This window comes from Ursus americanus, unplaced genomic scaffold, assembly GCF_024610735.1.
Source record: "Ursus americanus isolate L20-20 unplaced genomic scaffold, mUrsAme1.1.p SCAF_68, whole genome shotgun sequence".
In the NCBI taxonomy this organism is placed as follows: domain Eukaryota; kingdom Metazoa; phylum Chordata; class Mammalia; order Carnivora; family Ursidae; genus Ursus; species Ursus americanus.
The window spans coordinates 70,326-84,940 of NW_028273650.1; the positions used below are offsets into that span (position 1 = coordinate 70,326).

At 45.9% G+C, this 14,615-nt stretch overlaps 1 protein-coding gene across 11 annotated transcripts in view; it reads left to right on the forward strand.

Moving 5' to 3' along the window:
• The first annotated feature begins 2,158 nt into the window (after positions 1–2,158).
• LOC123779680 (ral-GDS-related protein-like) overlaps positions 2,159–14,615 on the forward strand; it is a 98,138-nt gene continuing 85,681 nt past the window's right edge. For 5 of the 11 annotated variants that reach the window (XR_015723574.1, XR_015723569.1, XR_015723573.1 and 2 more), the window contains exons 1-3: positions 2,986–5,335; positions 6,223–6,409; positions 6,922–7,060. The gene's annotated coding sequence lies outside the window, so the exon portion shown is untranslated. Of the gene's footprint in view, positions 2,306–2,985; positions 5,336–6,222; positions 6,410–6,921; positions 7,061–14,615 lie in introns of those variants that run through there. The other 6 variants (XR_015723570.1, XR_015723572.1, XR_015723578.1 and 3 more) reach the window with 6 other exon arrangements.

Genomic DNA, 14,615 nt, shown 5'->3' on the forward strand with positions numbered 1-14,615 from the left:
GGTGCAGGCCTTTCCCCTGTAATTTATTTCCAGCTCAGGTGCTTGTGAACTCCTCCCAATCCTCCTGCTGAAGTGTGTGCAATGTCTGTGGGTTGTCACACGCATTAATTATCTGCTGAAGGTTATAAAGTACCCCTCGCTTTGGCAAGATCACCCTAAAGAAAAGGGCTTTATCAACGTCGCCATTAAATGCAATCGCAGAGAGTGGAGAAGATGGAAAGGAAAATCGCTCAAGCCAAAGAATAAATGACATTTCAGAAAACGCAGAACAAGTGGATATGAAGATCAATTGGAACTTAAAGTGACGACACGACCAATGACATAGTCGCGGATTCTGGGTTGCTTCGGGCAAGAAAGGGGGACGGTACACACGGAGCCAGACAAGAGGCCCTGAGGCAGGGAGCAAAAGGTTTGATCCTGGGCAGTGTCTTAACCCTTCTGTGCCTCCTTTTTCTCATTCATGAAATGGGACAATATTCACACTGAACCGGAAAGTGATAATAAGAGAATACAACTTCATACGCCTGGCATCTACCAGGTGCTCACAAATCACAGCTGTCATCACGGAGAGTCAAGGGCGGAGGAAGCGAGAGGTGGGCACGGAATTCGCAGGTGCTCAGAACGCATTTCATTTCGTTGGACTAAAATGAAGCTTTGTTTTAAATGTCCCTGTCTCATTGTTTCCAGACTGTATGTCATCTCACCATGCAGCACATAGACCGTGCAATGCTGGTAAATATAACAGGCTCCCGCGGGGGTGTGTGTGTGTGTGCTGATTTGTGGCGTGTGCCAGTCTCCATGGGGTGCATATTCCCACCGTGGCTGATTTCAAGCTCCCAGCCTGCCCTCACTGAACAGTCAGGAAGAGACGTCAGCGGCTCGTCATGTCATTTCCGTGGATTTCTGCTGTAAAGATACAACAGACGAGAGCATAGATGATGGCAGTATGTAGTAAAGCCATCAGGAAATGATGAGTTTGGGATATTCATTACCTTTGTTCTTTTAAAGATTTTATTTATTCATTAGAGAGAGAGAGCAGGGGGAGGGGCAGAGGGAGAGGGAGAAGCAGACTCCCCTCTGAGTAGGGAGACCAATGCATGGATCCATCCCAGGACCCTCCTGGCTTGTGGTGAGGATCAAAGTGACGCCATAAAGATGAAAGTAGCCCTGCCTCTGGTTTCATTTCCTATCGCAAGGTTTTCTTTTTCTTTTTTTTTTTAAGAACACAAATCAGATATTACTTCCTGCTTGAAACCCTCCCCAGGCTGCCTGCGGCCTAAAGAACAAAAGCCAGGCTCCTAAGGATGCCTGAAGAAGACCCTGGACAAGTGCATTTTTGCCCCTTCCACTTGGTGTCCTGGGTCTGCTCAGCTGCCCTAGGCCTGGTGACTCCCAGATCCCCGGGGTCCTCCTCTTCTTTCTGCAGCCCAGGGACCAGCACGCAGGCCCCACATCTGTCTACCTCCAGCCGCCTCCCACAGCCTCTTTCAGGCCGTCTTCCAGGATTCAATCTAAGTACAGCCCAGCATTAGCTGTGATGTCACGGAACACATCCCTGAGCCTCACTCTCCTGTGTGCAGAAGGGCCCGGGACACCTAACTCCTCGGGGTGGGCAGGAAGCCTGGCGAAGACACGCGCGAGGACTCGGGCCAGGCCCCGGCCCACTGGGGGGCGCGACCCTGCGGGTTCCGGCCCTGGGGCTGGGCTGCAGGGCGGCGGGCTAGGGCGGCCCTGCAAAGGACCCGCGTCCAGGCTGTGGGGGGCAGGGCAGCGGGTGGGAGGGCTTCCCCGAGGTCGGTCCAGCCCCGCCGGCCCAGAGTGCCGCCAGTGGGACCTCCGGGACTCCCAGCCTCCGCCGAAGCTTCCCCAGACCCGGCCACCACAGGCGCGCTCAGTCCATTGCCGTCCTGAATGCCCCGCGCGACTGTCCGGCGCGGTCTCGGGAGCGGAGCCCCGTGGCGTGCAGGGCATGCGCGGGCCGCCAGGCGCATGCCCGGTCCTCCGGGGGGGCGGTGGGGGGGTGGGGGGGCGGAAGCTCGGCGCGGGGACGCGACCGGGCGCGCGCCGTGGCAGTGAAGCGCTCCTCAGCCGGTCGCCGCGCATGCGCGGCCGTCGCCTACGCAGCATATCCAGAGGGCGCGAGCCCGCCGCCGCCGCCGCCGCCGCCGCCGCCGCCGCCGCCGCCGCCGGCGGCGGGACCGCTGTGCGCCCGCGGCGTGAGGCGTTGGAGGGAGCGCCGCCCGTCGGTTCGCGGCGCCGCCTCGCAGTGGTCTGCCCTCGCCTCCCGGCGCCCCGCGCGGTCCATGTGAGTGCGGGGAGGGGGCGGGGGCCGGGAAGCGGGCGGGTGGGCCGGCTCCTGGTGCTGGGGGTTGGCAGGGCCGCGGCCTGTGGGCGGAGGGCCGAGCGGGGCTAACCAGCCGGTCCGCGCGGCGGATGCGGCGGAGACGGACGCCTCCCGCGCGCCGCTTGGGAGGCCGAGGATGTGGGGAGACCGGAGAAGTGGGGAGGACGAGGGAGGGGCCCCGGGGAGGGCGGCAGTCTGGGGAGGATCGGGGCGCGGGCGGGTCGGGAGATGTGGGACGGACTGGGGGTTTCCGGGAGGACGGGGATGTGGGGAGGCCGGCGTGGGGACACGAGAGGCCAGGGAAGGGGGACGAGGGGGCGGGTTCTGGGAGAAAGGCTGTGGGTGGAGGACGGACTTGTGGGGAGGTCGGCGGGCTCCGGCAGGCCAGGGGAGGAGGGGAGGCCGGGGGCTCGGGTAAACGGGGAGGTTTGGGGGACATGAGAAGGCCTGGGGGTGTTCGTGAAAGATGGGGAGGTTGGTGGATTCGGGGGTCTAGGAGAGACAGAGGGGCTCGAGGCCGGAGCGCACAGGGAGGCCGGGGGCTTGGGGAGGCCAGCCGGCCTCCTTGGGAGCTGGCCAATTGCCTCAAAGACAAAAGGGGGGAGAGAGGAAGGAGGAGGAAGAGGGAAATCCTTGGGGACCTGGAGGGGGGAGAAGAGCCCTGACCCTATATGGGGACTCACTGGCCCTCCGGCAGGGAAGGGCGAGCCTCGAACCCGGATCCGGGCCAGCTCCTTCCCCGCAGCTGGCGCTCAACTTGCTGTGGTCCTGTGGTTTTTGAGGCGAAAGCCCTGGAGACCTCGTTGATTCATTGTGCCTCCAAGTTTACCTCTTCCCAACCCAGCCCCCAGCTCTGCTTCTGGCTTAGGTGGAAGAAGGACTTGTTGTTTCTTTTTCTCTCCTTTCCTTTCTTTTCTCAGGAGGAGGAGGAGGGGTGTGTGTGTGTGTGTGTGTGTGTGTGTGTGTGTTACTTGGTTTTATTTAATTGCAGGATTTAGCTTAATGCAGTAAGGGTAAAAAAATTGTTTTTTAGTCATTTCAACAGTGTCTCATTCTTGCATAGTTAGCCTGCAGCTGGGTTTTTGGCAGTGAGACTAAGATAATAGTAATGTAGTAATTGTGGGAACTGGTTGAAATACGTTCAAGCTGAAGGCAGTGTAAGGATTTGGGGATCTATACTTAAGACGACCAACGCTGGGATTCTTAGATAGAATGTCAACATTTTCGTGGTTGGAAAAATAGGCCATTACTATTTGAAATGAAATACCAGAGCCTCACCCTTAATATTTTATTTGTAAAACGGATAATGGAAACAGTCTTCTCTTGGAAATGTGTGAACTCTGGTCAGTTGTCTCATCTCTGAAAACCTGAAAGGTGGATGAAGTGATGGAAAGATACATTGCAAATTAGCATTCACCTTATTTTTGTTGAGATCCAATGTAGGTCATTTTTTCATGCCATTGTACTTTGGAGATAATTTTTAACATCCTGCTATATTTAAACACATGAAACTTTTGAAGAAAGTTTGCGTTCCAGTGTCTTTATGAGTACGTTGTTTTCTCTTTGTGGCTGTCCTTGGAGGTGAAACACTGAATGAGCCTACCCCTCGTGTCTTGAATACGTTTGTGTGCTAAATGTTGTCGAAGCAGCAAGATCCCATGTTATACATTCTTTAAGTAATATCTTTCCGGTGATTATCATATACTCCGATTTAATAATGAAAACTGGGGAAAGATGGTTTAAAACCCATTGCTGTCTTTTAAAGGATCCCACAATCAACCTAAGACTTGAGTATATACACTGAATAAAAGGACCTACGCATTGTTCAGAGGTGATGATGCATCAAGAGGCAAGTCCTTGGATAAATAAAGACATTGAATCCAAAACTTAGTGTTTAAGGTTTGGGGCCAAGAGTCCTGGGGCAGAGCCCTACAGGAGAGAGGACTTCAGCCTCTTTTCAGGCCGGCGGTCCGCTGAAGGTGAGTCGTGATTAGGAGTGAAGCTCCATGAGTGCGATGGGGTGGAAGTGTCCGGTGAAACCAGAAGTTAGGAGCCGCAGTGAGGATCATTAGAACATTTCTCACTAACATCGTTTCTCTAGCACTCCATGCCCATTGTTGGAAATTAGAGAACTTGACATCCCAATTCTTAAAATTGGGTTCTTCAGCAAGTAACATAACTTTTCTCGCTGGGAAGTTTGAGAAATTGTCTAAATAACAATTGTATTGTTGAAGCTATCCCCTTAAAAAAATGCTGATTAGTTCCCGCAGGAAAAATTATAGTGTCTTCTGTGTACTGTGTATGTTCTCTCGTGTAGTAAAGAGTCATTTTGAACATGACTCTTCTTTTTTGGATGTTAGTTTTGAGTTGCTACTTCTCTATCTCTAAAGATTTTATGGAAACCTTTTTTCCTGTATTTTTAAGTGTCTTAATTTTGAGAAAATACTTGTCTCAAGGGTAACACAGGAAAGATGAGAGTCAAAGTCTTAATATGTAAGTCTTTAACTTTTGAAAGTAAACATTTTCAGTTTAGACAGTTTTCAGCTAAAATCTTGTTTTAAATTTCAATATAATTAAAAGTTCTATCATTTGTGAAATGAGGGGGTTTTTTTGGCTTGTAAACCAGTAAAGTTTAGTTTCTGTAGTAGTTTATTTTGTCTTAAAGCTCAAGCTTAAGAACTTATTTCATTACTATATGTCCTTACTAAAATCCCTTAAATAATTAGCAAAATATTGCTGTGGGGGTCTTTGGGAATTTTTACTGATGCCTATAGAAATTATTTAAAATGCAAATTCTGAAAACTTGGGCAAAGTAAATGACCTTATTTGAGTGAATAGTAGTAAATTCCAGGAAGTTTGTGAGTGCAGTAAGCATTCAAATCTGAAGTCGCATCTCTGTCCTTAGAAGGATCCTCGGTGGAAAAGGATGAAAGCGGTTCCAGCTCCTGTTTGGGTGTACCTGTGTTTCAGTGCCTCAGCCAGCTGCCTTAAGTAGTTGTTTTTTTATGTCTCTTCTGAAAACCATGTTTCGTAGTGGATTATTTAAACCGTTGATGGCTTTTTCTCTCTGCTAATATTTGTGCAAGGTTTTTTTTTTTTTTCTCTTCCATTTCATGACTACCAAAAGGCAACCTAGTGTAGGAGAAATGAAATTGCTGTCTACCACTTTGTGGCATTAATTTCTAGGAATGGTGCCAAATCTTACCATTCAGAACTACATAAATGTGTTTCTGATTATAAAGTACCAGAAGAACCCCCTCTCTTCCTGTCTGTAACAGTTGTATTGTTTTTTTTTGCTAGGCTCTATCATGGAAATAAAATTCGGATAGGCATATGTAATTCAACTTTCAGGATAGGTGAGATTTTTAGCAAATGCCGTTAATTATGGTCTTATTTGCATAAATACTAATGAAATGGTTTTTAGAGGAAAGTATGAAATAGGTGTTTTTGGCTGGGTGGCACTATTGCCACTTTTTAGCAGTTGAAAGCCTCCGAGAAGGGAACAAGTAGCATCATCACAGAGTTTACTTATTTGTCAGGACATGAAGGTCTTTCCTTGCAAGCTTTGTATTGAATGAAACGAATTCTGCCTAGATCTTATTGATATACATTGGCATTTACTGTAAACTCATTTTTCAGAACAAGGAAAATGACCAAAGTCATACATGTGAATGTTATCCACTGATAGGGGAGGAGATGTAATGTTACTGCTACGTGTGGGGTATTGTGTGTTGTTGGTAGGTGTCACTACCTTTTTACCGATGAATTAAATCTGGGAGATGACATGTGCCAGACCTGAAGTGATTGCTTTCATGCTTTTTCTGCTTTATTCCTCCTGAGAACCATTAATTGTGGTATTGCTATCCTCATTTTTGCAGAGGAGACACTGGAAGTTTGGAGTTCGAGGAGCTTGCCGTGGGCTTCTTGGCCCACAAGGGGTAGGTCCTTGTTGGCTGGGCCTGCTGAACTCTCTGTGCAGCTTCTAGGACCAGACAGGACTAGAGCAGCAGTAGTCTCACAGATCTGAACCCAGCCTTCCGAAGGGGGAGTGAGTAGCATGCAGGTGTAAGTACCGTGTCTGGGAGAGTTGAAATAATTATATTTTCTGTTTGAATCTGACGCTTTCATATCATGAAGCTGTGATCTGGCCAACATGGTGTAGGTAAACATTTTAATGAACATACCAAAATTGTTTAATTATTTTAAGTTAATTTAAAATCAGTTAAATACAAATATATAATGCATAGTGCAGTGATTGACGCTTCTTATTTGTTCAAGGTTGTGCTTTACACAACCTCTACATTGTTACAGAGTTTTTTCATTGGTGACTTTTTTTTGGGGGGGGGTGTCAGTGTTTATGAATATAGTTTTGTGGGAAGCAAGGTGTAATGTGAGGGAAAAGTAAATTGTAAATTTCTCATGCAGGTTTCATCCCCTTGTAGTAAATCCTAGAATTTATAATCTCTAACACATTGCTGCTCTATAAATGTTTCTGAAGTGAATGTGCTCATTCTCGCCGATTTAGAATTTTCCATAGTGCTTTTAAGACTTGACATACTCTGTCCTCCTTTATTTAGGGCCAGTGGACCAAAACCAAGGCTCAGAAGAACCTAAAAAGTTTTATCTATGGGCTGTCTGTGCCTAGGATCTCCTTTCTGCCTCCATTTTCTATCTTAAAAGTCCTGCCATCTGGTGCTTTGGATTGTGCTGTGAATGGTAGGTGTTTGTTGGGTCTACTTGTGACCAGAGCATCATGTGTTTGTCTTTGATGGACTGAAGAAAGAGCTGAAGTGGTTTTATACATTCCATATTTGTAGTGCATTGTGTGTCTTTTTATAGAATTTAAGCAACACGAGGGCAGAAACTTTGTTTTACACACTATGGCATCCCCAGTGTCTGACACAATATTTATTGAATGAAAGAACCCAGGCTCATTCGTTGTTGGAGAACTGTTCCTGCGTCAGTCAGCAGTCCACTGTTTTTTGTTTGCCTTGGTAAAGAACCTTACTTAGAAACCAGGTAGGACTTGATACCAGGGAGAACTTGGATTATCTTTTTCTGTCTTTGTCTGCTTTATTTTAGATTACAAATATCATGAAACTTGAGCTGCGGGAAAAAGGCATTTCTCTGTCCCTTTATAGTTTTCAAATGTTTTTTTCTAGAAATTAATTTTGTAGGAATTGGTCATGTATTCGTTAGGACTCATTCTATATTCTGAAGACCTAGGAAGTTGGGATTTATAAAAGATCCTTGATGACTGGTCTAGAAGCTCTAATGTATCTTCTACTAATCAGTTGGATTCATCATGTACTTTACAAGGGTTTTACATTATGCCCTGAAACCATTTTTAAAAATGCATCTTCCCAGGGGCGCCTGGGTGGCTCAGTTGTGAAGCATCTGCCTTCGGCTCAGGGCATGGTCCCAAGGTCCTGGGATCGAGCCCCACATCGGGCTCCCTGCTCTGCTGGCAGCCTGCTTCTTCCTCTCCCACTTCCCCTGCTTGTGTTACCTCTCTCGCTGGCTGTCTCTCTCTGTCAAATAAATAAATAAAATCTTAAAAAAAAAAATCCATCTTCCTAACACTGTAATGCCAGTTCCATGACACACCGGCCTTCCGATGATCTGCTTAGAGAGTCTTTTACGTTGTTGTTCAGAGTAAACGTTTTGAGCAACAGGTCACTTACCTTCACTCAGGCAAGAAAAGTTAGTATTTGCGTAAAAAAAAGAGTTTGTTCTTCCTCAGCAAGTTCCCCTTGGTCTTGCTTATTGCGAAGGGAAACACGTGCGTGCGCACACCACAGTAAACCAGTAAACTGGTTGTTTGCAGTGGTTCTCAAAGTACAACTGCATCACCATCACTTGGCCGGGTTAGAAATGCCTGTGCTCGTGCCCCACCTCTGACCTCCTGAATCAGACTCGGGGGGTGGGGCCCGCAGTCTGTTTGAACATGCTGTCCAGGAGCTTCTGTTGCATGCTAATGTCTGTCAACCACTACTTGAGAGTGTTTTAAGAGAAATGCAAGTCGTAGCAGGCAAAAAATCAGTCGTAAATGGCAGAGGCATGTGTTTGGCTTCTGACCACTTAGATTTGCTAGTGAGATTGCCTTCACTTCAGGACTCTTTTTCAGTATGTTTTTCAGGTTTTCTAGAGTCTTGGGAAGACCTCACAACTAATTTTGTTTAGGGATTTTGAATGTTTTATGCTGAGGTCATTAAATTCTTTTGAATCTTGGTTTGGATTTTAAATAAATGATTTTGCATTGAAATAGCAATTTGTATGGCCTCTGGACTTGTGGTTTTTGGCAGATAGCAGGAAAGTGTGTATATGTGGGTGCTCAAGGCACGTGTTCCCTGGTGGTTTTGTTTTGGTGTTGAGAGATTGGCTTGCTTATACTAGAGTCAGGATGATTTCCAAGTCTTGGGGTGACTACTAAAACAGTATTGTGTGAATTGATTCTATGCCTAGCATTAAAGTCATACCTAAATTTAATATGTATTGTTTTGCCTTTGTCCTTTATTTTTTCCCTAAGATCAGAGCTAGATAAAAGTTAGTGTTCAAAGATGGAATTGGTGATATGCTTACTTTCTGCTATGTCTTATGCAGAGTTGGACGCACCTGTAGGCAAATAGAATATTGTGAGCTCAGGGACAGGGACTCTGTATTATCCTGTACGTATCTGTGGGTCCTTCACAGCTTCCTCCTCCTCCTATAGTGGGTTGGCCCTCAGTCATTGGTTTAATGATTGAAGAAGAGTCTGTGCTCCTGCTGAGGGGGCCTTGTGATCTTGAAGTACATGAAGTTGTTACTAAGGTAGAGAAGAGAATTAGGGACAGACGGGTGGACTTAGGTTACCATAATGTGGACGCGAAGTACAAAGGATGTTTCCACGTCCTCTTCTGGCCCCCATCAGACTGAGTCAGTGGTGTAGCCCTGTGATGGAGAAAATAAAAGGAATGAGCTGGTGGGAAAAAGTGATCTGAAACAGTTTCTTTCTCCTTACATTGGTCAAGTGAAGTTAAAGTTCTAGTTTATAGTCACTTATAGACTGTGACCCCACTAAATGTACATTAGAGCGCCTGGCCTGGAGCACCTCTCAGTGAGGGACTCTCCTGTTGCTCCCCGCTGTGCTGGGAGGCTCCAGCCGCCCCCCAGTCTTCTCTCTAATGACTGCTTCAGCCCTGCTCTGGTCTTGTGTCAGTCGCCCCGCCCAGCCCCTTCTGGTGGTTTCTGCTGTGTTGCTGCCTTGTGGTTTTCAATAGCCTTTTCCTGGTTACAGTGAGGTTGCACATCTTTTTATACATTTACTGGCCATTCGGATGCACTGTTTTTCGAAGTGCCCATATTTTTCTATTAGGTTATTTTTAAATTGATTTGTAGACTATATATATTCAGAACACACATTCTTTGTTGGTTATGTATTTTGCTGCTGTCTCTTCCCACTTTGTCATATGCAGTTTCACTGACTCAGTGGTTTTTTTGTGTTTTTTTTTTTTTTATGAATAGAAGTTCTTAAGTTTAATTAGTGCCATTTGTCAGTCTTTTCCTTTGTAAGCTTTTTGTGTCTTTCCCTGCCCTGAGGTCATGAACTAGTTCCTCATTTATTCTCTAAATGCTTTTATACTTTTGCTTTTAACCTTTAACTTTGTAATTCTCTCAGAATTGGTTTTGGTGCATAATCTGAAGAAGGAATCCAGCTTCATTAACCTTTGGACATGCTAGTTGTCCGAACACCGTTCATTGAAAAGAGCATCTTTCCCCCAGCGCTCTGCAGTGCCCCTTTTCTTGGAAATGAAAGGTCCGTGTGTATGTGCATCTGTTTTGGACTTTCTTGAATTCCACTGGTACTGCCCAGTTTAAGTTGCTTCAATTATTTTAGTTTTATAACAGGTCTTATTGTGGAACTCTTCCCACTTGGTTCCTTTTTAAGCATACCTTGGCCCTCCTTGACCCTTTGCAGATCTGTATCTGTTTTAGAATCCCTTGCTGACTTCCAAGGAATTTCTTCCTGCTGTTGCTTGGGATGACATCGAACGTGATCAGTGTGTGGAGAGTCGTTTCTTGTTTTGAGTTATTACAAATAAAGCCTTTGAATAATTTTGCTCAAGTCTTCATGTGACCATCGGCTTTTGTTTTTCCTGGAAATGGTTGGGTCTAGCAGTGTAATGGCTGGATCCTGTGGTAGGCCTATGTTGGCTTTTTGAGAAAGCGTCAAACTCTGTCCTGGAATGGCTGAACCATTTCACATTCCTCCCAGCTTTGTGTGAGTTCCAGTCACGCTGGATCGTTGGGGCAACATTTGGTATGGTTAGTCTTTTAGCTTTTCAGCCATTCCGATAGGTGTGTAATAGTTTTTCTTTGTGGTTTTGCCACCTGTGTATCTTTTGGTGTTCAAATCTTTTGCCTATTAAATTTTTTTTCTTATTGGTGGGTTCTTTATATATTCTGGATACAAGTCTTTGTCAGATGTGTGCTGTGCTTTTCTCTCATGCTATGGTTTGTTTTTGCATTCGCTCTCTCTTTTTCAAAGATTTTATTTATTTATTTGAGGTAGGGAGAGAGAGCAGGATGGGGGAGGGGCCAAGGGAGAGGGAGCAGCGGACTCCCCGCTGAGCAGGGAGCCTGCTGCCTTTGGGACTCAATCCCAGCACCCTGAGATCATGACCTGAGCCCAAGGCAGACACTTAACTGACTGAGTCTCCCAGGTACCCCTGGACTGTGCTTTTTCAGTGTCGTAGTTAAGAAGTTGTTGCCTAATCCTAGGTCACAAAGGTTTTCTCCTTTATTTCCCTCCATCCCCCTCTAGAAAAGTTTCAGGTTTACATTTAGGTCTGTGATTCATTTTTATTTATGGTGTAGAATATTATTTGTAGGATTCTTAACTTAGTTCTGATTATTTGTAGGAGTCTATTGAGGCATAGAATGAAGATATAGCTCCTTCCAGAGAGCTTTTTTTTTTTTTTTCTTTTTTGCTTCAACCAGTTTAAAGCAGGTTTAAGGCTTGAGGTATTTTGGACCGCCCAGTGCTGTGATTTTACTGGAGAGGTGATTCACCTCTGGTTTCTTTTATCTTGAGCTCTGTAGCCTTTAGGGCCCTGCTTCTGGAGGTAGTGTTTTTGGTTAAACACCCTAAGGGACCCAGCTTTTGATTCTTACTCCTCTTTCCCTGAATGGTTGTAAAAATGAAAGTTGAAAATTTTCAGAATTGGCAAATGACTGCAGGGCAGAGGTGGTTTCTGTGCTTGTTCATCTCTTTGGGTTCCTGATTTCACTTTAATTTTGGCCTGTTCTTTCCTTATTGTCTTGTCAGTTTCTGGTTGATTTTAAGATTTTAAAGTATTCTGTCCATCTTTTTAGTCTTTTTCAGGGGAATGATTGGGCCAGATAACATAGCCTGTAGTTAAGGATACAGGGAAAATTGTGTTTTATTTCACTGCAGTGTTTGGAGTCTAGACTTGGATCTGTGTCTCCTGTAGTCGTTGCTAGCCATGTGTGGCTATTTAAATTAAAATTAAATAAAATGAAAAGTTCTGTTTGACAGTCACACTAGCCCCAGTTTGGGTGCTCAGTATGCAGGTGTGGCTAGTGGCTACCACCTCGGACAGTGCAGAGATGGGACATTTTCATCGTCATGGAGCGTTCTCTTACACAGTGCTGGCCGGACTTTTGACTTTTTCCAAAGTCCGCCTAGAGCAGGAACAGCTAGACAGAGGATTGAGCCTCTTTGACAGGCGTATCATGGAGCCTGTCTCTAAGGTGGTGTGGGTTCTCAGACCGGTATAGGTGGGATCATGGGAGGCTGTGGTGCACTGAGTAGAAAACCACTAAGTACTGATATTTAATTTACAAATACCTGCCTAGTGCTTCCTTAGGGTGTCTGTTTCTTTCTTTTTTCTTTAATTTACAAAAAGTAGCAGTAATTTAAAAATTATCAAAATTAAATAGCGAGTCAAAAATTAAATTTTACCCTTAGCTAAAGTCTCAGGTATTAGTAATCAAAGATGTCTAGGTATCATAGTTTGTGTAGAGACGCAGGTCTTTTTAGTAGAAAGAGCATCTTAACTATGAAACAGGAGGTTGAGGTACAAATACTGGTGCGTTGCCTTTAGTCACGTGACTTCTGATACTGTCTATATAAACTCTAGTATCTGTGATCTTTGAAGCTCTGCGTGCAGTTACTATGTGGGATGGTGTACACATGTAAAGTGCCAGGACAGTTGACCCCTGAACAGTGCGGGCCGCCGGACCCTTCCCCATAGTTGAGAATCGGCAGTTAGCACATATTTTGTATGTGTATCATATACTGTATTATAAAAAGGTAAGTTAGAGAAAAGAGGATGTTGAGAAAATTATGAGAAACTACATTTACTATGCGGCATGTATCAAAAAAAATCTGTGTATACGTGGACCCAGTTGTTGAGGCGTCAACAGTATTAAATACCTGTCTTGTGCCTGGTGTAGTGTCAGCCCCCGGGGGCACAGACAGGAGGGGAGTGAGGCAGTCAGTGTGCAGTGTGATGCCTGCAGTGATAGTGCCAGAGCAGAGTGCTCTGAGGACCTGGAGGGCATGTCCCCGTCACGGTCACGCTCAGAGGTCAGCAAACTTTCTCTGTTAAAGGTCGATAGTAAACATTTCAGGCTTTGTAGGCCACATAGGGCCTGTCACGTAGCTGCCTTTTTTTTTTTTTTAAACAACCTTTAAAAGGGTAAAAACCTTGATTAGCCCAGAACCATACAGAAACTGGCTGTGGACCAGATGCCGTGACCTCTGCAGGTCTGGCTGTCTGCAGGGATCTGTAGAAAGAGAGTGGAAGGTGGGAAGCAGGCAGGGCCTCGTGGAGGACATGCCCGCTCTAACGGTGCAGAGGCGGGAGAGGCTGGGGTCTGTGAGACTGGATGTTTTTACTAGTGTTTAGGAGTACAGAAAGGGTTGGGTCGAGAAGGAGGTAGGGTTGATACTATTGACAAGATCAGAGCAGCGTGTGGTTGATTCTGACGGGAGCAGATTCCTATGGCAAGCGGGTGGTTAACTAGTACAAGGGTCGGTCAAGGAGCTGTTGCAGTCATGCGCTTCAGAAGGGAGAGGAGCCAGCCTTTGTCATTAAGGGAATGGCTGCCCGGTGTCTGTCGCCCAGCTAGTAAAGTGATGGGCAAAGTTCAGATGGTCCAATCTAACAGCCTGTGTCCTTTTAATTCTACAATTACGTTGTACACACAAGTGAAGAAGGCCTTAATTAAGGGCGTGACTGAGGAACTGGAGAGAGGGTGATTTGAAGCCTGTTTCTCAGCCAGTCTCCAGGCTCTGACCTGGGAAATGAAGAGCCAGGGCTGAGAGAGGGGGTGTCCAGAGCAATTCCAGGATGGCTCCCAGATTTCTCCCTTGGTGAAAAGTCCATGAAGATCTTTTTGTTTTTAAGTGCTTACTGATCAGACTGTTTGTTGCTTAAGGAGGAAATGCTGTCTCCTAGGTCCATGAACCCCAGAAGCGGTACGCAGAATTGTGTGTATGCACATGAGCTGTTTTCCTGGGGTAGGATGCTTGGGCTTTCATCCCATTATCAAAAGTGAGCCCAGCCCAAGGCGGGGGCACTCCTTGTTATTGGACTGTGGATGTCTGACACTCTGCCCGGGTGTGAGGCTGTAAGGGAAAGCTAAGCATCCAAATCACAGGACTGTTACTGTAAGTGTCATACATCCCAGACCGCTACATAAAACACAGGCACATGAAGCTGTCACCTGAGCCCAACTGTACCAACCGAGGTCTACCAGCCAGCAGTGCAGATGTCTCCCCTGGCCTCCGAGAGACAAAACAAGGCCCGGTTTTTGTACATAGAAGGCCAGCCAGGAGAGTTTGGGACTCTCGTTGGCATGGATGTTTCAACATGCTGTTGTACATGAGATGAAGCTAAAGTTTATAAACTATTAGGAATATCTTAACAGTCCCATGGCTATAAGAGATGGACCAGTGTCACTTTTAGTTAGCTGTGTTAGTTCCAAAAAGGAGTGTAGTTTTTCTGTCCACTCAGAAGTGCGTTGATAGTTAATAGTTGTAAGACAGTACCTAACTCGTCCTGTTACAGTTAGCTCTTCCGTGAACAGATGCAGGAGGAACTGGGCAGCTGGTGGTTTATGTTCGCACCAGGCAGATGAATGTGGTATCCTGGAGTCTAAACTGGATTGGTTCGTGTTTGACATTAGCGTTATATGTAATTTAGGAATTACAGACTCTAGATTATAGCAATCCGTGCAGAGATTTGCTGTTTTTGGTGATATA